The sequence below is a fragment of the Diceros bicornis genome, unplaced genomic scaffold, assembly GCF_020826845.1.
Source record: "Diceros bicornis minor isolate mBicDic1 unplaced genomic scaffold, mDicBic1.mat.cur scaffold_196_ctg1, whole genome shotgun sequence".
NCBI lineage: Eukaryota > Metazoa > Chordata > Mammalia > Perissodactyla > Rhinocerotidae > Diceros > Diceros bicornis.
In genome coordinates this window covers 518,556-542,750 of record NW_026691087.1, presented here as the reverse complement: position 1 = coordinate 542,750, position 24,195 = coordinate 518,556, and the positions used below count along the sequence as shown (strand labels likewise).

Here is a 24,195-nt window from a genome sequence, read left to right as displayed (position 1 = left end):
CAATTGGCAATGGGTAAAAATCATGCCTTCAATATCCCTTAGAATTGTCACCTCTATATTGGACCCTCTGGACAAGCCAAACATTGAAGACCAACCTATCATAAATGAACTCTTGTTTGTAAACAGATGTCAGCCCCTCTCCCAAATTGTGGCTGCCACAAATAACAAAGACTGAGCCTCCATCAATCAAGTTTAATGTTGTGATCAAATTGTTCAACACAGGATCATTACCGAGCGAACTGAATCCTAAATGATAAGTTGACTCAAAGTAAATAGTTAGTCTTTTCTCTGTATCCCCAAACTAAGAATTCCTAGGGTCAAAGAAAGAGAAGGAGAAGGACTAGTGGCCTGGAAGAGGAGCTCTCTGGTCAAGAGTTCAAAGCCCAGCTCAGCCCGCTACAGCTGTGTAATGTTGGGAAAGTTACTTAACCTCTCTGAGCCTCAGTTTGCTCGTCTTCAAAATGGAGAGTAACCATTCATTCACGCTTTCATTCAAAATATTTATGAAGAATCCACTGACTATACTTCCCTGCACTTAGGGAGCTCAGAATCTAATTGGAGACACTCAAGAAGAAAAGAAATTATAATACAGAGCTAGAAAGCATGAAGCCTCAGAGGACACGCAGAGGTGACATCTAATCCTACTTGAAGAGATCTAAAGAGTGCTTCCTGGTGGAAGTGATGACTAAGCTGAGACTCAAAGAGAGGGCAAAAATTAGCCCAATTTTGAGGAAAGGTGTCCTAGGAAGAGAGAATGGCAGATGCAAAGTCCTAAAGCCAAGAATATGTTTTCCTTTCTAGTTTTAAAAACAAGCTCTGGTATAAGCATGGAAAACAGAAGAATATTCTAGAGCATTCACTCACGCACAACACAAATCCCCCGGGGATCTCATTAAACCTCAGGTTCTGGTTCAGCAGAACTGGAGTGGGGCCTGAGATCCTGTTTTTCTAACAAAGGGATGCTGATGCTTCTGGTCCACGGACCACACTTTGAGGAGGTAGGCTGGAGAGTGGCCATGGAAGGGAGGATATGTACATTTTAAATTTTCCTTCTTCTCTCCTTGCCACTCAACACTTTATGGGAGACGAAGAGCAAGGCAGGATGATGATAACTTTGTGAGCAGTGCAAATCCTAGCCAAGTCACAAAACAGTTCCTGGAAGGAAAGGAGACGTTGGTTCCCGGAAAGTTTCCAGGAAACCAAAATATTTCCAAAGGCTTTGTCATCAAGTCCTTCAACTCTCTGTGAAACGCTGGAATTCTGCTCCATCGACCGCTCCTGCTTACCAACATAACTCTTTTAAGTGTTTGTGCCAAAGTGGCGTCCATGTCAGTGAGCTTTGTTTATCCCCTGGGGCTCTCGTTACAGTCTTACTGGCCATTTCTTTACAGGCAGGAGGAGTCTTTGTTAAAGGGTAAGCCAGTCGGTCAGAAGACAAGCCATTTCCTGAAGCCGTTTCCATACTCTGTGACAGGCGCTGGAGAGGCAGGCTTGCAGCCACACGCCAAAGAACTTAGGAGAAAACAAAACGGTAGCCAGATGTTCTTGGTCATGCCATTGCACTAGGATCTATTATTTCCTCAACACTCTGGAAATTCAAAGGGCTGCAGAACATAGAAGATAAAATCTTAATCTGGAACAGAAAGTCTTGTTTCTCACCAGCGCATGGAACGTGGGAAGAACGCCCCACCCATCAGTGCTCTGAATCACCCAGAGAGTCCTGGGGCTGGTGAGATCTGCAATTCCACATTAAGTCATGAAGAGAAGATTTCAGCGTCAGCTCCTGCCGGCACCTGCTGTCCTCAAATGTTGCTTCATAGCGTATTTGAAAGCAAGAAAGAGCTTTAACCCTGTGAGAGAGAAATCAGAACTGGAATCAGTACCAAGATTAGTACAAACATGATCCCAGGGGTCATATCTATAGGGGCATGGGTCTTATAAATACAGAGAGAGAGAAATATAGCAACACAGACTAGAAGGATAAACCTTAAAATGTTAACAGTGATTATCTCTAGCGTGGAAGGCACTGCAGGCAAACTCAAAAGCCATTCTTAACCTCTTCACCACTGATAGCTCTCGTTCTAGAAGCTAGAAAGCCAAATACTTGTTTTGTCAAATTCTTTTGTAACTAGGAGTGGTCATGTGATGCAGTTCTGACCAATTAGATGAAAGGGAAATCTGCTGAGGGGTTTCTGGGAAAAGCTTCTGTTTCCTGTTAAAGGGAGAGGCATGAAAGGAGAGGCTGCTGCTTCTGCCCCATCCCTCTTCTTCCTGCCTTGAACATGGTCGTGATGTCTGGAGCTATGGTACCCACCTTGCAACCATAAAAAACATTTTGATGAAAAGCCAACATGCTGCTAGTGGATTGGAAAACTGGGAAGATCCTAAATCCTTTATAATACCACTGAGCAATAGAACCAATACCAGCAACACCTAACTCTGGGCTTCTATTCTTGCAAAAAAAATAATTCCCTATTTAATTAAGCCACTGGATCTTAGTTACTTGAGCTTGGAATATGTCAGTGAAAAAATAAGACATTCTAGTGTGAGATGGAAGACCATAAATAAATAAGGAAGTTATAGCATGTTAGGAAGTGGCAAGCGCTATGAAAAGAAAATCAGGATTAGGGGCAGGAGAAGCATGAATGTCAGGGTAGGAGAAAAGGAGGCAGTACGAAATAGAGTTGCCAGAGGAAATACTATTGATAACAAATGATTGGAACAAAGATTTGAAGGAGGTGAGGGAGTTGGCGATGTGGGTATCAGGACAAGAACATTCAAGGCAGAGTGAGCATCCAGGTCAAGATTCCTAAAGAGCAAGTGAGCTTGGCGTGTCTGAAGAATCCTGAGCAGGCCAGCGTGGGTGGAGCAGAGGGAAGTGAGATTAACAGAAGATGAGGTCAAGGAGGAAAAGAGGGTCAGATCGTACAGGGCCTTGTGGGCCATCAGGAGGACTTTGGCTTTTACTGAGTAAGGTGGGAGCCATAGAGGGTTGTAGGCAGAGAAGGAATGTGACCTGACTCAGGAGTTCACAGGCGCCCTCTGGCTGCTGCAAGGAGAACAGACCAAAGGTGGGGCAGGGAAAAGGCAAGAGGGGAAGCAGAAAGACCCTTTATGAGGCTATTTCCATAATCCTGGCTACAGACAATAGGACTTGGAACAGAATAGAAGCAACAAAGGAACAGACAGGCGATCAGATTCTGGATACATTCTGAGGAAGGGTCAACAGGATTTGCTGATGGATCAGAGATGGAGGGTAAGAAGAAAGGCAGAGTCAAGGATAACTCCATGGCCTTGTGCTGAGCAATAGAAGGATAGGGAACCCTCCATGGATATGAGAGGTGGGGGATCAGAAGCTCAGATTGGAACATGTTACATTTGTGACATCTGTTAGACATCTCAGTGGGGGCACTTGGTAGGTGGTTGGTTATATGAGTGTAGAATTCAGGAGAAGGAGCTGGACTGCACATTGTTTAATATTTTGGGGTCATTGCTAATAAATGGTGTTTATGGCTGTGAGACTGGATGAGATCTATGGTGTAGAGAAAAATGAGTACTTCCATGGAAAATGATGTATTGTCAGAGCACACATCTCCAGGTTGTCCAATTCTGATCTATGTGGGAGATATTTTACAATTCTGTAAATTTTAAATAACTGACAGAGATGCAAAATAATTCCATGGAAAAAACAGTTTTGCGTCCATTTGCACATTCATTTCAATATTCCTGAAATTATATGTATGTATTATAATTCATAGGTATTATAATGCATATATATGTAATACATATATAACATATAGGTATATGAAATTTTATATGTATTTTATAATATTAATAATTATACGTATAATTATATAATATATAATTAAACATTATATTATATATATTATGTATATATAATTATCAATGAGGGAGCCAGGCAGATGTTATAACTGGGTCAAAAGAGAACAGCAAAGAACAGACATATACATGTATTATGTAATATATATTATGTATTATGTATACATTGTATATATTATATGTGTATTATGTATTATGTATACATGATATACATTGGATAAATTGCATATATATTATGCAATATATAATATATATCATGTATACACTGTATGCATATTATATGTATATTATGTATTATGTATACGTTGTATACATTATATGTGTTTTATGTATTATGTATACGTTGTATACATTATGTGTATGATGTATTATGTATACGTTGTATACATTGTATATATTATATATTATATACATATATGTCTGTTCTTTGTGTTCTCTTTTGAGCCAGTTATAACATCTGCCTGGTTCTTTCACTGATTGATGAGTGGAATAAAATCCTTAATGTATGCTCATTTTATATCTGTATGAGTCACGATTTTATCTTTTTTTTCTTGCTTGAGGAAAATTCACCCTGAGCTAACATCTGTTGCCAATCTTCCTCTATTTTGTATGTGGGGCACTGCAACAGCATGGTCACTGACGAGTGGTGTGGGTCTGCACCTGGGAGCCGACCCTGGGCCACCAAAGCGGAGCACACCAAACTTAACCACTAGGCCATGGGGCCAGCCCCCATGAGTTTATCTTTTTTAGATCACACAGCTCCTAAGAGGCAGAGCTGGGATTTAACCCTAGGCAGCCTGGCTCCTGAACCTCCACTCTTAAACCCCACCCTCCATCAAATGAGCTAATGTACATGGACACACTTAACTCACAGTAGACACTCAACACATGGTGGTGTCAGGATTGCTAAGAAGCAAGTATTCTGTTTGACCAGAACCTTCATAAAACACACAGTCTCTCACCGTTTTGGAAGTGAAGGCAAAGGATGTCAGTATGACCCCTGATGTCTGGGACTGGGATCCGGGTGTGGTCTTCCTGGTAATCCATCTTCTGTAATCTTCCCGTACCTGGAGATGGAGACACATCACGGGGAGATGAATCACTCCCAGATGCAGGGAAGTATGCTGGCACAGGCATGTCCCCTGGAAGGAGGGGCATCAGGGACAGCGAGGGCAGCAGCTACATACCCGGCGGTTGAGCAGACAGTGAATGAGGAAGATGAAGGCCCCCTGCAGGCTGTTGATGATGGTGAACAGGTAGGCCATGATACCAGCCAAGGGTCCAATCTGGAAAATGCCCAACACCCGGGAGCTCCCCAAGATGAAGAGCTGGGCAAATGCCTTGAATGTCAATAACCTGGAGGAGAAGGTTTGCAGAGGATAAGGTTCTGGGAGGTGGCTGTTGTCCTCATGGGACACACTCCCAGGAATGGTCTGAGGCTGCCACCATGTGACCCACCACCTAGATGGAAATAAACGTGGGCTGGAGCCTCCAAGCCTAGGTGTAGGGAAAGCGAATCCTATAGGCATTTAAAAGGCTATTGGCCTACAGATACACATCGGCACAAAGATGTGTGGACACATGTATTTAATGCAATATTTTCATTAGTAATGAAAGGCTAGAAGGACCCATGTGTCCAAGATTTTAGAACACGTTAAATGAACAATGAAGCCATACAATGAAATACCATGAAGCCTTCTTTTTTTTACTGAGGTAAAACTCACATAACATAAAGTTCACCATTTTAACCATTTAAAGTACGATTCGGTGGTATTTAGCATATTCACAGTGTTGTACAAACATCACCACTATCCAGTTCCCAGACACATTTATCACCCCAAAAAGAATCCCCGTACCTATTAAGCAGTCATCCCCCATTTCCTTCTCCCCCAATTAGAAACAACTCAAATGTCCATCAACAGATGACTGGATAAACAAAACGTGGTCCATCCATATAGCAGAATATTACTCAGCCATGAAAAGGAGTGAAGCACTGACACACGCTACAACATGGATGAACCTTGAAAACATGATGCTCAGTGAGAGAAGCCAGTCACAAAAGTCCACATAGCATATGATTCCATTTATATGAAATGTCCAGAATGAGCAAATCCATAGAGACAGAAATCAGATTATACAACTGTTTTTTAAAATGAGATGAGAGTGACAATATACTATAGTGGGTAAGGCTCTGGGTCAGACTGCCTGTGTTTAAATTCTGATCCATTCACTAACTTTGCGGCCTTAGTAGGTTACTTAACATCACTGTGCCTCAGTTTCCTCACTTTGAGATAAGGATGACAACACAATGCCTACCCTATAAGCTTGTTCTACCAATTAATGAGATAGCATTAGACCTAAAGGTGCTTAGAACAATGTCTGGCACAAAATAAACATTTTTGTTAGTTGTTTTTAACCTTAAGTACTGATATGAAATAAGCTACCTATTATGTGGAAAAAACCAAGCGCAGAATAATATGTACAGTATCCTGTCATTTATGTAATAGAAGATGGATGTGTAAGTATAGAATATTCTGGAAGGAAGCTCAATTCAGGTGATAATGGTTGCTTGAGGTGGGAGAGATCTGGGGACCTGAGGAGTCAGGGAAGAGAGAAGGAATTAGTTTTCAGGTGTTTCCTTTTTTAATGCTTAATTATTCTTGCCATGGCATACATTAACTTTATTCTAACTTTTTGCACTAATTTTTAAAAAGTAATTTTTAGAAAAAAATATTTAAGATGGATGAAGGATTGGACTCTGACGGGAAAACAAACAAGGGACCATCATTAGGTTACCGACAATAAAACCTAGACAATGTCTGGTTTGGGTGGGTTCTTAAAATGAACATTAGTTGAATGGTGAAATTAAGAAACACAGATGCTCTATAAGAATACGAAAAAGTCCCACCTCTGTATGATAGAATAATATATATGAAGGTAAAATAACGAGATAGTGTATTTCATCTATTAAATCAGCAAAACAACAAAAATGATAAACCCTAATGCTGGCAAAGCTGGAGGTAAACAAGCACTCTTGTGAATGGAAATAACTTTTCTGGAAAACGATTTGCAATATACACTAAAAGTGTTACAATCCAACCTACCCTTTGAGTCAGGCAATTTCATGCCTAGTGTTATGATTAAATAACCACAGATGTGGAAGAAAATTTACCTACAAGGATGTTCAAGACAATACTGTTTATAATAGCAAAAAAAAAAAACAAGTCAGAAATAACTTAAATGTCCATAAATGAGGGGTGATTTAAGTAAACTGTGCTGGCTCCTTACGCTGAACAGTTATAGAAAAAAAGGATAGTTGACAAATTTCTAATCAAACAAGAAAAATTTTATGACGTGTTATTAGAAGAGTATTATTTAATTTTCAAATATTTGGGGGATTTTCCAGACTTTTTTTCTGTTATTGATTTCTAATTTAGTTCCCCTGTCAGAGAACATGCTTTGCATAATTTGAATCTTTTAAAAGCTTATCTGATTTGTTGTATGTCCCAGGATATGGTCTTGGTAAATGTTTCATTTTGACTTTAAAAAGATATATGTGCTGCTGGTATTGAGTGGAGTGTTCTATAAATGTTATCACGTTTGTTGATAGGATATGAAAGACTTGAACAACATTTACTGATTTTCTGTCTCCTTGTTCTGTCAGTTATTGGTAGGAGTGTGGAAATCTCCTATTATAATTTTTTGGACTTGTCTGTTTCTTCTTTTAGTTCCATTGTTTTTTGCTCCTTGCATTTTGAAGCTCTTTTATTAGGTACATAAATGCTTAGGATTGTTATGTCTTCTTGATGAATGTACTCCTTTATCATTATAAAGTGGTCCTCTTTATCCCTGGTAATATTCTTTGCTCTGAAGTCTACTTTGTCCCATATTAATGTAGCCAGATCTTGACTAGTGCTAGCATGCTCTATTTCCATCCTTTTACTTTTAGCCTGTTTGTGTCTTTACATTTAAAGTGTTTGTTTTCGTAGGCAACATACACTTGGGTCTTGCTTTTTTATAGTTTGATGATCTCTGCCCTTTTTTTTTTATTGTGGCAAAATATACGCAACATAAAAATTGCCATTTTAACCATTATAAGGTTTAGAATTCAGTGACATTAAGTACATTTACAATATTGTGAAACCATTGTGACTCTTCATTTCTGTAACTTTTTCATCATCCTAAACAGAAACTCTATACCCATTACACAATAATTCCCCGTTCTCCCTTCTCCCCTACCTTCTGTCTTATGAATTTGCCTATTCTAGGTACCTAAGATGAGTGGAATCATATAGTATTTGGCATTTTGTGTCTGGCTTATTTCACTTAGCATGTTTTCTAGTTTCATCCATGTTTAGCATATATCAGAGTTTCATTCCTCTTTAAGGTTGAATAATATCCCATTGTATGTGTTTATCACATTTTGTTTGGACACTTGGGTTATTTTTACCTTTTGACTATTGTGAATAATGCTGCTGTGATCATTGGTGGACCAGTATCTGTATGCCACATCAATGCTTTGGGTGTATACCTGTGAGTGATTCCTGCTTTCATTTCTTTGGGTATATACCTATGAGTGGAATTGCTACATCATATGGTAATTCCATGTTTACCTTTTTGAGGAACTGCCACACTGTTTTCACAATCTCTGCCTTGTAATTGGGGCATTTAGAACATTTACGTTGAATGTGATTATTGATATGGTTAGATTTAAATCTGTCATCTTACTGTTTGTATTCTGTCTCATCTGTTTTTTGTTTCCATTCTCCATTTCTTCTTCTTTTGGTTTAAGTATTTTTTATGATCTCGTTTTATCTCTTTTTTTAGACTTTTAACTATTAATTCATTCAACCATCAATTTCTTCACTTTGTGTCCTTGGCTCATGCAGTCCTCCATTCGTTAGCTTTCTGATCTTGGGAAAATGACTTAAACTCTCCTAAACTTGAAAGAACTGGAGCTTCTTGCATTACACCACACTGCTCCCTACCATCTCTATCCTCTGGTCATTTCTGTATGAGAGCTGAAATAAGGCAGAGTGTCACCTTGTTTGACCTCAACTGGAACGTGTGTGTTGATAGACTGAAATTTTTCACTGCTCTGCTCATGTTTGCGAATGACCATGAGAATGCTGCAAATACTGATTTGGGATTCCAAAAAAATTTTAGTGAGTAGGTGAATTCACAAATATGGAACTTGTAAATAATGAAGATCAGCTATATATGTACCACATAGGGTGGTTGTGTGGGTTAAATCAATTAATACAAGTTAAGTTCTTCAAACAAAGCCTTAACACAGACTCATTTGATGTTTCAGAAATTTATTTGGTAAGTTAGTTTTTAGTAGTTTGTATGTCCAGGTATAAGTGAGGATATTTTTATGTCTAATTTTTGGTGACATTGCATAGTGTAGAATTGTGCTCTTTTCATGTGGTGAAATCCAGGTTTCCTACCCTGCTTTTTTCCTGTCACTCCACTCATCTACTTCATTTAGTCCTTTTTTTGTTTGTTTTTTTTGCAAACATGCAGGCATGGCTTTAAGGGCAGGAAGGATTCATAATGAACAAAAGCGATGTTGCTCCCTGACCCTACATTCTGCTTTCTTCAGTATGATGTTTTTTTTTGGAGCTGGCTACTACATTTTTTAGGCAGCTTTATTGAGATATGATTCCATATCTCAATTTTTTTTTGAGATATGATCTCATATCTCTTTACTGAGATATGATCCCATACCATACAATTCACCCATTTATAGTTTATAATTCACTGGGTTTTTTTATATATTCGCAGGTGTGTAACCATCACCACAGTAAATTTTGGAATATTTTCATCACCTCAAAAAGAAGCCTGAACCCTTCAGCTACCATCCCTTTATCCCCTACCCTGTTTACCCCATCCCTGAGCAACCACTAAGCTACTTTTTGTCTCTACAGATTTCCCTATTCTGACTTTCCTGTGAATAGAATCATATAGTATATGGTTTTTTTTTTGGCTGGCTTCTTTCGCTTAGCATTATATTTTCAAGGTACATTTATGTTGTAATATATAATACAAAATATACCATTTTAACTATTTTTAAGTGTATAATTGAACAGCATTAAATATATTCAGGTTGCTTCATTTTTAAAATAAAGAGAAGACTATTTTTGATTAGATTTTTTACCTACTTTCTCTGTTCCCTCTCATAGAAATGTGTCTTTGAAAACTCTTTAAAGACACATTCAAAAGCATGCGTGTGCTCATTCTTTCTACTCTCCACTTTTTCTAACACAGCTTGTAAGTATACGAGGCTTAAGTCTCATAGGTAATAATGTCCATGGCACATGATTTGTTTGTACAAGTAATGTTTCAAATGGTTATTCTTAAAAGGAACTACAAATCAAATATATTAAACTTGTTGATACTTGAAACTTCTTGATACTTTTAAGTTACTCCTAGTTTCTGCATATTTTGGGTTCACTTGATTATATCCAGTCTCTAAAGAAGTTTCTATCTGTTTTAAGAATATGGTACCTCTTTAAAAGACATAGTGAGTGAAAAGAGCAGGTAAGAAATATACTGTATGCTCACAGAGAAGGGTCTAGAGGCATACACATCAAAATACTGGTTGGCTATCTGTCAGAGATTGGTAAACTCCAGCCCTCTAGATTTGGCCTATGAGCTAAGAATGGTTTTTACTTTTTTTTTTTATTTTTTACTTTTAAAGGAAGATTAGCCGTGAGCTAACATCTGTGCCAGTCTTCCTCTATGTTATATGTGGGTTGCCGCCACAGCACGGCTGACTAGTAGTGTAGGTCTACACCTAGGATCCGAACCTGCGAACCCTGGCCGCTAAAGCAGAGCATGCCAAACTTAAGCACTATGCAGGGGGCCGGCCTTGGTTTTTATATTTTTAAAAGGTTGTAAAAATGAAATAAAACATGAAAGAATATGCAACTGAGACCCTGTGTGTCCTGCACAGGCTAAAATATCTATATTTACTATCTGGCCCTTTGCAAAAAACATTTGCCGATCCCTGGTCTAGGTATGATTGGGATTATGGGTAATTTTTATTTTTAAAATGGTTTGGTGAGTTCTTTTTTTATTTAGTACTTGTAATATTAAAATGGATCTTGCTTTAAAAAAAGCTATAATGTTCGTTTGGCTGGAAAAAAATTACAGGGTTTAGAGTAGACTTGTTTAATCTTTACTCCTTTTGTTGCAGCACGATGAACTTGCAGATAGTCTTCCTTGTGCAGAAGGAGAGTTTATCTTCCTTCGTCTTACTGTTCTTCGTGAGGTATGTGGCAATAATCACTTGAATCAGCCCTCTAAAGCAGAGTGCCGTTTCATAGCTTTAATGGCAGCATTCCTTTTTGGTTGTAGTATTTGGAAAGAGAGCTCACCATGGCCAGCCTACCGTTCACATTTGATGTCGAGAGGAGCACTGATGACTGGGTCTTCATGTGCTTCTTTGTGGGAAATGACTTCCTTCCTCACCTGCCGTCGTTAGAGATTCGGTATGTGTGTTTGTGTGGGTTTTTAAACTACTGTTGTAGCCTTCTTGCTTACAGTGCGTACTGGTCCTAATACATAATGTTTGTTTCCTGGTGGCAGGGAAGGTGCAATTGACCGTTTGGTTAACATATACAAAAATGTGGTTCACAAAACTGGGGTGAGTTCATTCTTGAATAATTTCAAAACAGAAGTATTTGCTTTTATAAGAAGATCATTTTACATGTATTTCATCACTTACAGGGTTACCTTACAGAAAGTGGTTATGTCAGTCTGCAAAGAGTACAGATGATCATGTTAGCAGTTGGTGAAGTTGAGGATAGCATTTTTAAAAAGAGAAAGGATGATGAGGTAAAATGTTTCTATTGCAGTAGCTAAATTGCTCCTGTCTCTAATAGGCTGTGATGATCCTGTGATTGTACTTTTAACCTCTTTGAGTGCGTTGTTATAGTGTATCAAACGCCAATGTAATCATGAGTGGCCAGTGCTTTGATTATTTTATAAAGGCTGTGATGCTTGCTGTGTGGAACTGTGTATTGCACACTGTGTGAATTGCACTGTAATTTTTTTCTCTCTTCATAATCCTGATTAAGATAAAAATCCAAACACGTGTCTGATCAACGGGATGTGAAATGAGGGTTCCAAGACTGGAAGGATGCTTGGAATGAGCTAGTGGATGCCATGTTTTAGAGGAAATGTTGATGCTGTGGAAGTCAGGTGAAGACCTAGGAACTCTGTACTCTGGTAGTGGAGTGTAGGGGCCTCTGGGTTAGATAGCATCAGTCTAGGCAGAGGGTTGCAGCTCTGAATAAGCAATTAAACATAAAAGAAAGAAATAAAATAATAAAGCACTTGGAAATTGATGACATATGATGGAGTGAGTGCTTAGGTGAGAAGTCCAGTCTGGCTTAGGCAGTTGTGAGTGTGGTTGGGCCGTTCATGAGACAGCAAGCAGTGGGGGTAGAGAAGGTTGGGGTGAGGACAAGGTAGAAATTGAGGTTCATTTTGGAGATACTGAGTTGGAGGGGTCACAGGACACCTGAGAGGAGGAAAGTCCGTGAAGCAGTTAGATGGATATGTGTAAAGCTCAGGGCAGAAGTCTTTTGGAAGGAGATTTGAGAACATTAGCAGAATACTTCACGTCATGAGTGTGAAGTTGAAATCCCTGGAGCTTTGTATGGAGTTCAAGTGCCTCCAACAGAAACCTTAAGAAGCATGGATGTTAAGGAGAAAGGGGAGTCAGTTCTAGAGAGGTGGGAGGAAATCCCTGAAGAGATGAGAAGCCACTGGTGCTGCCGGAGGCGTCAGAGTGAGATAGGCCCCTAGTCCATGGCCAGGGGTTCAGAGGTCCTGAAGAGTTAGTGGGGTGGAGGGGCAGTAGCCTGGAGGCAGAGTAGGTTGCAAGGTGATTGTGAAAGAGTGGCAAGGGAGGCAAGCAGTGGGTAAAATGAGCAGATAGTAGCTTTTTAGAAAGAGAGTGAAGGAAATCCTTTTAGAAACTGATTTTATAAAAAGTCGTATGGCTATTTTGAGCAAATAGCAACATAATAATATTGCTACATTGCTTCATTATCTCCTAACAGATTAAAACATGTCATTGCATCTGACAAGATTTTATATTTTCTTCAGCTTTGTATGCTATAGCTAGTGATCTCTTTTTTAGAACCTTGGGTACCGTTTTATATACCAGTGTGAGTAGACTGTAAGTGTTCTTTTTAAAGCCTTTGGTACTTGGTAATCTTCTGTGATGGCCAGAATTTTTCACATGTAAAATTTAAATAGCATGACTGACTTTGTCTAGGATATCAAATGTCTATCAGGACAGCCATTTTTAACTAAGCCTTCAACAATTATGGTGGCTCCACCTGACCTGCTGCCATTTATGCTTAAGAAAAAACTACACATACGGTGTAGTACTTGGTGTAAAAGCCTCACGTTAGAACAGTCCTTTTATGTGGTTTTAAGTTACTCTGTACTATTAAGTATTGGTGATATTTGCCATTAGAGTGGGATGTATGGGATTTGATAGATACCAGAGTGCTTCAGATTTGAGTAATAAAGTTTCCAGCTGGCCTGGCAGAGAGGGCATTTTAAAGCTTTGGATCGTTTTTGGTATCCCTGACATCATATGATGTTTGTCAGCATAGTTGGACATCGGGGAAATTTATGAACCCTCAGAAATTCAATATAATAGTATCTAGGTGTGTGTATTTTCCCAGGAAGTGTGTCTCTGGCTTTTGACAGACTTCCAAAGCAGTTCATAGCACACAAAAATTAAAGATCAGTAAAGTCCAACCAGGTGTACCTATTTTGCTTATGTGTAACTACCACCCTTAGAAATAGGTATTTAACTGACCAGCAGAATACATGGTAAAAGAGGAATACATCAATATTTATTATTAAAATTGAGCAGTTAGGTCAGAAATATGATGCTTTTTATTTTATGAGCTTTGATGTTTGCCTTTTGTCTTGCAAATCTTCTTCATTTATTCAGCATATATTTATTAAGTGTTTACCGTGTGCCAAATAGTATTCTGAGTGTTACTGATACAACAAAAAACAAAAGAAAAAAGCAGACAAAAATTCCTGACCTCATGGAGCTGATATTCTTCCGTGGGAGATGGACAATAAACACAAAAACTAAGTAAAGTGTGTAATGTGTTAGAGAGTGATAAGTGCTGTGAAGAAAAAAGCAGATGAGGAAATATCTGGGAAGGTGGACATGAGGACATTGCAGTTCTAGAAAAGATGACTAGAGAAGGCCTCACTGACAGATGACTTTGAAGGATATGAGGGAGTAATCATGCAGGTGTTTGCAGGAAGAGCATTTCAGACAGAAGGAACAGCCAGTGCAAAGGCTCTAGGGCAGGAGCTTACCAAGGATGTTCAGGGAACAGCAAGGAGCCAGTGTGGCAGGCACAGAGGAAGCAGAGGGAAAGTAGTAGGGGTAGGAGAGGAGGTCAGAAAGATGGTGGAGAGCCAGATCTGGTAGGACCCTATAGGTCATTATAAGAACTTGAGCTTTCACTCTGCATCAGTGGAGGGTTTTGAGTATAAAAGTGACAAGATCTGACACATATTATAAAAGGATCACTCTAGCTGCCCTGTTGAGACTAACTGTATGGAGGCAAAGATAGAAACAGTGAGCCCAATTAGACTCTTTTGCGATAATCCAAGGGAGCCAACATGGTGGCAGTGGAGATTGATAAGAGGTAATTGGATTCTGAACATGTTTTGAAGGTAAAACTAGTGGATTTGGCTGGTGAATTAAATGCTAGGGGTGAGAGAAGGAAAGCTATTAAGAATGACTCCAAAGCATTTTGTCTGAGCAATTGAAAAATGGTCTGAGCTACTGTGATAAAGAAGACTGGGAGGCACAAAGCTAGGGGTGGGGATGCCATTTGGGGCATGTGAAGTTTGTACACCCAAGTGGAGATGTTGAGTGGGGAGAGGTCCTGACTGGGGAGTCATCAGCACGTAGATGGTGTTTAAAGCCGTGAGACTAGATGATTACTCCCATGAGAGTGAGAGGTCCAAGTACTGGGTGAAGAGGAACGCCAATATTAAGGTGTTGGGAAGTTGAGGAATGAAGGCATTCAGCAAGAGTGAAAGAGGAGAACCAGGTGAGTGTAGTGTCCTGGAAGCCAAGTGAAGAGCACGGATCAAGAAGGAAGAGTCACGGTCAGATACGGACTGAAGACTGAGTAATGGATTTCACAGTCTGTGGGTCATTGGTGACCTAGATGAGTTTAAAGATGGGGCAAAAGCTTGATTAAAGAAATTGGTGGTTTTGCTGTCTTAGGAGGTTTTAAGGTCATCAGTCACCATGTATCCAGCATTCAGCCCCTCTCCTGGCACAAAGCACAAATTTCAGCTCTCAATAGGGTGTTATATTGCAGGTGGCAGTACTGACTTGGAAGTGATGGAAGTGCAGCTGCTGGTAGAATGACAGTCAGTACAGGACCTGCTGGCCCCTGTTTCAGTCCACAGCAGCAGCCCTGGCCACCGTAGCTGTCGTTTCAGTGCCTTGATGCTCACAGAAACTTGGGCGTGGGAGGAATGCTTTCTGGGGTAAAGGAGGCCTTTGAGTGGCCCAAAGTAAGTGGGGAGTTACTTATTTGTATCTTCTCCGTATTGGTGGGCTACTTGCTCCAGGGTAAAACAGAGGGTCTTTGTTATGACTCTTGCATTCTTTCCTGAAATGATATCAAAAACTATCTGAAAAAAATTAAGAGGAATAATTAAATTGTATCTAAACTCAATTTAGAATGCTCTCTGTCTATCTAAAGTTCTGATAAGCAACACTTTGAACATATAGGCCATTGCCTAGTTTAATTAGTTACGTTTCTGGGGTCTTCCTTTAAAACTTTGTCTCCCAGATCGTTCCTGGTAATGTTTAACTCTTATATTTTTGTGTAATTATTTGACAGAATATGTGGATTTTATACTTTTAGGACAGTTTTAGAAGACGACAGAAAGAAAAGAGAAAGAGAATGAAGGTGAGTTTTAATTCATTTCATCAGATTGGCAATAACATACATTTACAATTTGGGAGGAAGATAGCTTTTTATTCCTTATCCAGTAGTTTGTTAGGGACATAATGTCTACCCAGCTGCCTCTTACCTGGAGAAAGAATGCTGGTGTCAGTTTTAAAGAAGTCCTTTCTAAGCTCTAGAGTCTGAGGGGATACACTTGATGGGCCAGAGGGGCCGGGTAGCACTTAGCTATTTGAATTTTTTACGGTAATTGGGTATTGTTTTTGTAATAAAAATAGCTAGCTCTTTGTATCTTCTTGAAAGTTACTACACTCTGTCTATATCCTTGTCAGGTTACTCTTCCTAGAACACAACACTCGAAACTTTGTTGTTTCTCTGCTCAGAAATTACCAGTGACTCCTTAGTTCCCGCAGAATCCAGTTCTGTCTTAGTCTGGCGTGCAGAGCATACTATGATCTGGTCAAGTTCTCACCCTGCTTTTCCCCAGTTGTCTTCTAAATATCCCAGGTCCCTCCTGACTCAGAGCATTGCCTTTGTTTGGTCCCTCTCAATGGGTTTCTGACTTCACGGCTCCCTCCCATCTTACATTTTCCACGAGGCCTCCCTATTGCTTCCGCTTGTAATCCAGGTTGAGCAGTCCTTCCTTTTAACTCGAGTGCTTCTCGCTTGTGATATTTGTTTGCTTAGTTAATTGCATAACACTTTATAGTCACTTAACTTCTTAAGTTTTGTTTTTTTTGTCTTCCTTACTGGATTTTAAACAAATGGAGTTTGGGGACTACCTTTTATTATTATGTTTTATTAGAATCGAGCAATTTCAGGAACCTATAAGGGAGAAAAGTAGAGTTATTGATTGTTGCAGGTGGGTTCAAAACCACTTAGATAGGGAAGGGCATGTTTGATGTCTACTTTATGTATTATTATTTTCTTTCAGTCAGTGTCTATTTAAAAAATATCTTTTATCAGTCAGCCATGACTGTCACCTACTGTAGCTATAATCATAGCTCTAACTAATTGGAAACAAAGAGTTAAATTCCATCAAGGTGAAGGATAAATAGAAGTTGTATTTCCTAAGTATAAATCAAACTCTTGGCTTATTTTTTGACCTTAATAGTTATCTTTATTTGCCTAAAATTGTGTCTTGAATGCGTTTTGAAATTGTAAGTGAACATAAGGGAATAACCTAATGAGATTTGAATAGCTTCTATGTATCAGAAAAGTGTATTGTATGTACTTTTATAGCAGAGTTATTAAATATTACAGACTATTGTTTACAGGATAAGTTACCATCAAATCAAACTGTGGACAACCCTGTAATGTTAATGGAAATCCATTTCGTCTTTAAAGAGCTTACAGCAGGGACTCTTTTCCATTGCCTTCATTTCTTCCTGTCATCTAACTGTGTTGTGATTTAATTTTAATTTCTACATTCATTTCCATTTATGTTAGAGAGATCAACCAGCTTTCACTCCTGGTGGAATATTAACCCCTCATGCCTTGGGTTCAAGAAATTCACCAGGTTCTCAAGTAGCCAGTAATCCGAGACAAGCAGCCTATGAAATGAGGATGCAGAATAATTCTGTAAGTAACTTATTTTTATGTAGCATTGAAGAGTGGTGACTTTCAGATGCCTCTTACAGTTGTGTGTGAATTTTATCACTTAGCCTGGAGTTGTTTTGTTTTATAGTTTTTCTCAATTTCTTTTGCCTTGAGATATTTTTAACTCTGTTAAATCCTTATTAATATGAAAATATCTAAATGATGTGAAAGAAAAGAACATACATGTAAATGTGGATAGCTAAGTGGCTGCAGTGTTTCTCTAATGCAGTCGGGCCACAGTGCTTCCTGCTTCCCCAAAGGTACTGGGTGGTGATGGTGCTAGAAGCATGACAGGACATCCAAATGTCTCATAGCTAGAGCAAGAGAAGAGGGTGGTTTTGCTGCCGTATTTCCCCTTTCCTCCCAGGGATCAGTTATGGGCATTTTGCAGAATAGTATTCCTCAGTTTGTCAAATACAGGTACTCCTCACTGCCTAAACTCTCACTCTCCAACTCAGACGTGGAATATATCTGAATACATATTTTAAGGTAGCTCTCATTATCCACATTTTTTTTAGAGCTCTTTTTTTGTTGCTGGGAAAGATTTGCCCTGAGCTAACATCTGTTGCCAGTCTTCCTCTTTTTTAACCCCTCCTCAAAGCCCTAGTACCTAGTTGTATATTCTTGTTATAAGTCCTTCTAGTTCTATGTGAGCCGCCACCTCAGCATGGCTACTGTCAGACAAGTGGTGTGGTTCTGCGTCCAGGAACTGCACCTGGGCTGCCAAAGTGGAGCGCGCTAGACTTTTTTGTGAGGGAGATCAGCCCTGAGCTAACATCCGTGCTAATCCTCCTCTTTTTGCTGAGGAAGACCGGCTCTGAGCTAACATCTATTGCCAATCCTCCTCCTCTTCTTTTTTTCCCCCAAAGCCCTGGTAGATAGTTGTATGTCATAGTTGCACATCCTTCTAGTGGCTATATGTGGGACGCGGCCTCAGCACGGCCAGACAAGCGGTGCGTCAGTGCACGCCTGGGATCCGAACCCGGGCCGCTAGTAGTGGAGCGCACACACTTAACCGCTAAGCCACGGGGCCAGCCCTGAGCGCGCCGACCTTTAACCACTAGGCCATCAGGGCTGGCTCGGTTGCTCCCTATTTATAAACTGAGGAACTGAATGGATTTGCCTCATGGTATTCCTCCTTATTTGAACGTTGTAATCCAGACTGCAGAAGCAAATCGTCTCAGCCAGCAAGGCTATGCTCTGTTCAGTAGCTTCCTGTAATGGCAGCAGACCATGAGCTCAGAGCACCCGGCAGGCAGCAGCAGGGGTAAGGGAACAGACCGTGAACTAATGTACACAGACAAAAGGTAATCAAAGCTATTGCTTATTTCAGGCTAGTAGGCACGAGAGAAAGAGAGAGTGTTGTAGAGGGAGGAAAGATGTTATATAAGGTACAGTATCCTATGTAAACTTTTGCTATGATATATCCAAGGGTATTACGTAAGTTGGGATATTTAAATTTCATTATTCTAATAGTTATCCTATTGATGCTCAAATCCTTTATCACAAGGCAACCCTATATGTGAAATTTTTGCCATATCATGAGACTGGTTGAATTTATATTCCCATAAATTCACACTTAGAAGTTTTAGGACCTTAGATTTGGAATTTGGAAACAGATTTTGCATCTTCTGAGAGAAGCGGCTGGGGTTTCTGTTGTGTTTTTGTTCTGTTTTTCCTTTCTTGTCTTATTCCTTACACCATTAACAGAGTGGGATATGGAGAGTCAGTGAAAGGTTTTGCAGTGAGATGCTTGTGTAGAATGGAAAAAGCTGATGTCCATCATTTAAGATTATAGTGACTACCGTCCTCACAGAATGAACTGAGAGTGACTAGTATTGCTAACACCACGTGATGATAAAATGCTTTTTTCTTAATCTCAGGGAGGCAGGTAGGTTTAAACTTTGCCAGCTATGATTGCTTTGAGAAAGATTCCAATATTCAGGCTCCACAGGATTAGACTATATTGATTAATAATGTCTGCCATGGGAATAGGAATGGGGAGATTGGTGATTAGGTTGCTTATTTGATCCTGTCTTAATTCTCCTTGACACAGTTATTTCTACTGGAATCTTTGCATAGAGGAGTTTTCATCTAGAATGTGTTGAATTTAAGGAAATCATGAAGCCAAATGACCAGTTTATTTAAAGGAAGCCTTTACAGTTATGGATTTTTGCTGTGTTATTTTTTCTGAGCTGTTTGGGTGTGCTGGGCTCCAGTACTTGACTGGTATCTACTGATGGTCAACATGGTTAGTGTTTTATTAGATAGCTTCTGTTTCCTCATAAATATGTTTTTAAATTTTGCATTCTGAAGTGTAGTTTCATTATATTTGCGACCATTCTCAGTTTAATCAACTTTGATTGCAAAAACAGCTTTTTAAAAAGAAATTTGAATGAATTGGTATGACTCTGGTATGTTTAGGAAAGAATATTTCTGAATACTTTTGTTAGTAGAAATAGAGCAGAAAAGAGCAGCAGATATTTAGCATTAAAGAGCAAACAACTTCTTTTCTTCTTTTTTTCCCTTGAAGGTATATTCTTTTTGTTGTCTAAAGATAATTTATATCTTGTTTGTGAATTTGGGAAAGATTGCTTTGTTTACACCTTCTCTGTACTTAGATGATTGACAGGAATATCAGTCTCCTAATTTAATCCAAATGGATTAGTGTTGTTTAAAAACTAATAGGGATGACTTCCTGAATGGTTAACCGCCATGCGCCAGGCAGGCAGCTTGGATGGTTTACAGATATTGTTTCATTTACTCCTTGCTATAACCTGTAAAGAGATAGAACAGTATCGTCCCTGTTTGAAGTTGAGGCTGACAGAGGTTAAATAAATTGCCCAAGGCCATACAGCTGGTCAAGGTTGGAGTTGGTATTTCAGACTCAGATGTGTCTGACTGAAAGTACCCATCTCATTTTCCAAGTACAACAGTGCCTTCCTGGATTTATTTTTATTGTTTGTGTTTTTTTTTTTTTGTTTTTTGTTTTTTGGTGAGGAAGATTGGCCCTAAGCTATCATCTGTTGCCAATCTTCCTCCTTTTGCTTGAGGAAGATTTGCCCTAAGCTAACATCTGTGCCCATCTTCCTCTATTTTGTATATAGGTGGCTGCCAACGAATGTTTTAGGTCTGTGCCTGGGAACTGAACCCGGGCCGCTGAAGCAGAGGGCCCCAAACTTAACCACTAGGCCACAGGGCTGGCCCCTGTTTTCTTTTTTCTTTTCTTTTCTTTTTTTTGATAGTATTAGCCATACAGTATCATGAGTAAAATTGATATTATACATCTATTAAAGGAAAGTGTTGTGAGCTCTATGTGAAATATAGTTTTGCTTTGTTGTAACTTTTCTTGGCCTTTGGTGTGAACTACCTTCATGCTGAGGTTTTAGTTACAGTATCATTAAAATAGGCTCCTGAGTTCTCGATTTAAAAATAATTTACTTGAAATATATAATATACTGTGAATAACAGAAGAAAAACTTTACCATGAAAACATTTTCTGCCACTTAGGTTTTTGGTCATTTAACATTAAAGTTGCAGAACATTTTAATTTTTGTGTGTGTGTGTGTGTGTGTGTGAGAAAGATTGGCTCTGAGCTAACGTCTGTTGTCAATCTTTGTCTTTTTGCTGAGGAAGTTTGGCCCTAAGCTAACATCCATGCCCATCCTCCTCTATTTTGTATGTAGGATGCCACCACAGCATGACTTGCTGAGTGATGTGTAGGTGTGCGCCCGGGATCTGAACCTGTGAACCCCGGGCCGCTGAAGCGGAGTGTGTGAACTTAACCACTATGCCACCAAGCTGCCCATAATTTTTTAGTTAAATATTAAAATACTTTAGGGTGCTACTATGTTCATTGAGTTAGGTACAAAGGGAAGATCATGGTAAATTTAAAGTAGTATCCAAGTCTTTGAAATAATAATAAAAGCTGCATTTTTCTAAGATGACTAATAGATTTTATTTGTACAATGAATTTTAAAACAACATGTATAAAATAGTTTAACAGATATCTGGTGGAGTCTCATTAAACGGTTGCTTTCTAGAATGGTTGTACTAGGTTGAACCACTTACATCTAACTTTATTCTCACCAGCATTGAGTATTTTATGTATTAATTTATATACATATATATATATTTTTCCCCTTACAGCTTTGTTAGTTAATTGGTGGAAAGTGATCACAAATTCATAACACGAGGGAACCACCAAAGAAAAAAAATGTTCAAGTCCTATAATTAAAAAAAAAAAATCTATGAAATTAAGTTTTTCTTATTTCTTCTGAAGCAGTTTTTACCTTAATGTTCAAATTCTTTTGAGTTTAAGCGTAGGAGGCTTGGTACTATATTATTCTTTTTTGGAGAGGTAGAGTATGCCAAGATCAGTCTTTATACTTTCTAAATATATTTACCATATCTATGTAATAGCTTAAAAAAAATGTATTACTGTGGAGCATGGTGGTAACAGTAATTGGATGTAACTTCTTATGTGAAATGAATAATTAAATCCTTCCTCTGTAATGTCATAATTGTCTACAGAGTCCTTCAGTATCTCCTAATACGAGTTTCACTTCTGATGGCTCCCCGTCTCCGATAGGAGGAATTAAGCGAAAAGCAGAAGACAGTGACAGTGAACCTGAACCAGAGGATAACGTCAGGTGAAGCCATTTTTTGGTAGCACTTTGTTAGCAAATTGCTGAAATAGATGCCGTCTAATGAATGCTATTTAGCTTAGAGCAGCAGTGCCTTCAGATGCTTGCCTGTGATCTTTTTATCCACCAGTAATTAATGTGGAGGGTTAGGATAGTCAGTAAATTCCAGTGAGATGTGTAAGCTATAGCTGTTAAACCTAAGCATCTAGATTAGTATGCATGCTGGTTTTCGTCCTCCGAGCCACTTTTCCCTCTGAGACCAGGCACTAGATCGGCTAGACATGAGGTGTTTAGCTCTGTGTGATCTGAATGTTACTGTTATGAGATTAAATTTTCAAGCTGCTTAACCCAGAAAGTTCAGTTACATTTGGTTACTTGATATAGTTTGTTTTAATCATCTCAATTGAAAAGTTTCTTCTTTAAAATGAAATATGCAAAAGGCTTTCGGTTAAGAGATAAATATATTTTTAAAAACCACGAACTTGCATATGCACAACTATAGTTCATGACAGAGAAGATTCCCATTAGCTATATACTTAAAATTTATAATAGGAAAATTGGATTCTTTAATTTATACAGAAGTTTGAGATCATTATATAATAAGATTAACAGCTTCTTGTGTGATTAAATCTGGATTTGAACCCTGGGCTCGAGTGCAAAGGGCCAACAACCTCAATAATTGTAACTCATTTAGAATTTTGCAAAATGATTTATTTCAAAGTTAAACAGTAGTGGTTCACAGCTCATGCTTCTTTTATAGGACGTGGATGATGTGTTTGTATTTATGATTAGAAACTTCAGAAGTGTGATGTGTGGTTCTGTATTTTCCCAACATCTTTTGATGTCAGATTCAGAGATCTGTGGTGACTTGTGATTGAGCATCTACCTGATCTGAGTTTTTATCCTCTGCTTCTGCAACTCTTGGAGTATATTTTTTGTTTTACCATGTAGCCATCATGATCAATATCAGCTTAATAGTTAACTTGATTTTTTTAGTACTTTATTGTTTAATTTTGGTGCTGAAGATAATCAAAGTAGAATTGCTTCTATCAAGAAATGCTTGGAGTTCTTAGCATTTATTTCATTAGTAGTTTCTGTAAAATAGTGATATTCAACATTATGGATAGAAGATATTTCTCCTAATTGATGTTCTGTAAATCTTTTGCGTGGGGGCAAAGTTAAAATTGGTATGGTGTAGGGGCCGGCACGGTGGCACAGCAGTTAAGTGTGCGCACTCCGCTTCGGCGGCCTGGGGTTCGCAGGTTCAACCTCTTGTCAACCCATGCTGTGGCGGCATCCCCTGTAAAGTAAAGGAAGATGGGCATGGATGTTAGCCTAGGGCCAATCTTCCACAGCAAAAAGGGGGAGGATTGGCATTGGATGTTATCTCAGGGCTGATCGTCCTCAAAAAAAAAGTAAATAAAAAAAATTGATATGGTGTATTCTGAAACATGACTGCAATTAATTAGTAAGATCTGGCACATGGTAGAAAAGAGCCCTTAATGGAGAATCATCCTGACGTTCTTGATCGTTCTTGATTTTTTTTTAGTATTCTTTGGCATCTTTAAATCTTTCAGAGATTGAGAAATGAGTACTTAAAAAAATAAAAAAATATACTTTGAGTGAAAATGTGGTTTTTCACATTGTATTTTCAGTGATTAATGAAAATTTAGTGAATTGATGACCTCCTTCTAAGTTTTACCAGAACGTGTGTGTGTGTGTCCGTGTCCTTCACTTATGCCAACAACGCTTTGCTGAATGAGGGAGAAGGCCCAAGGATAGGGAGAGTAGGTATATACTTAATTTCTGCCTGGCTTCTAGATTATTCTTTTTTAAAAAAGTAATTTAGTTGACTTTCTTTGTGTAATTTAGATATACTTTAACAAACTGAGGAACTTGAACTATATAAAATATCTTCAGTATTTGCATCTTAAAATGTAGTTTTAGAATTGTTCTACAATCAAAAAAACATGTAAAACAGTATGAAAATCTGAGCAAACAAGTGTTGTGTATCTACTTTAATAAATGGTTATTCTCTTTTTTTTTTTTTACTGTAGTTTTGTAATGATCTTTCTAGAATCAGTGTTTGAGTTTTTAACGTTTAACTATCTTTAAGTTGATAA

General features: G+C 38.7%; 1 long non-coding RNA gene across 1 annotated transcript; it reads right to left on the bottom strand.

The window, feature by feature from the left end:
* Positions 1 to 1,575: 1,575 nt before the first annotated feature.
* On the bottom strand, positions 1,576 to 5,308 carry LOC131402629 (uncharacterized). The gene is made up of 3 exons (XR_009218829.1): positions 5,028 to 5,308; positions 4,803 to 4,907; positions 1,576 to 1,850 (listed from the first exon to the last, which is right to left on the bottom strand). It is a non-coding gene; the product is annotated as an uncharacterized LOC131402629 (long non-coding RNA).
* Between the last annotated feature and the right edge of the window lie 18,887 nt (positions 5,309 to 24,195).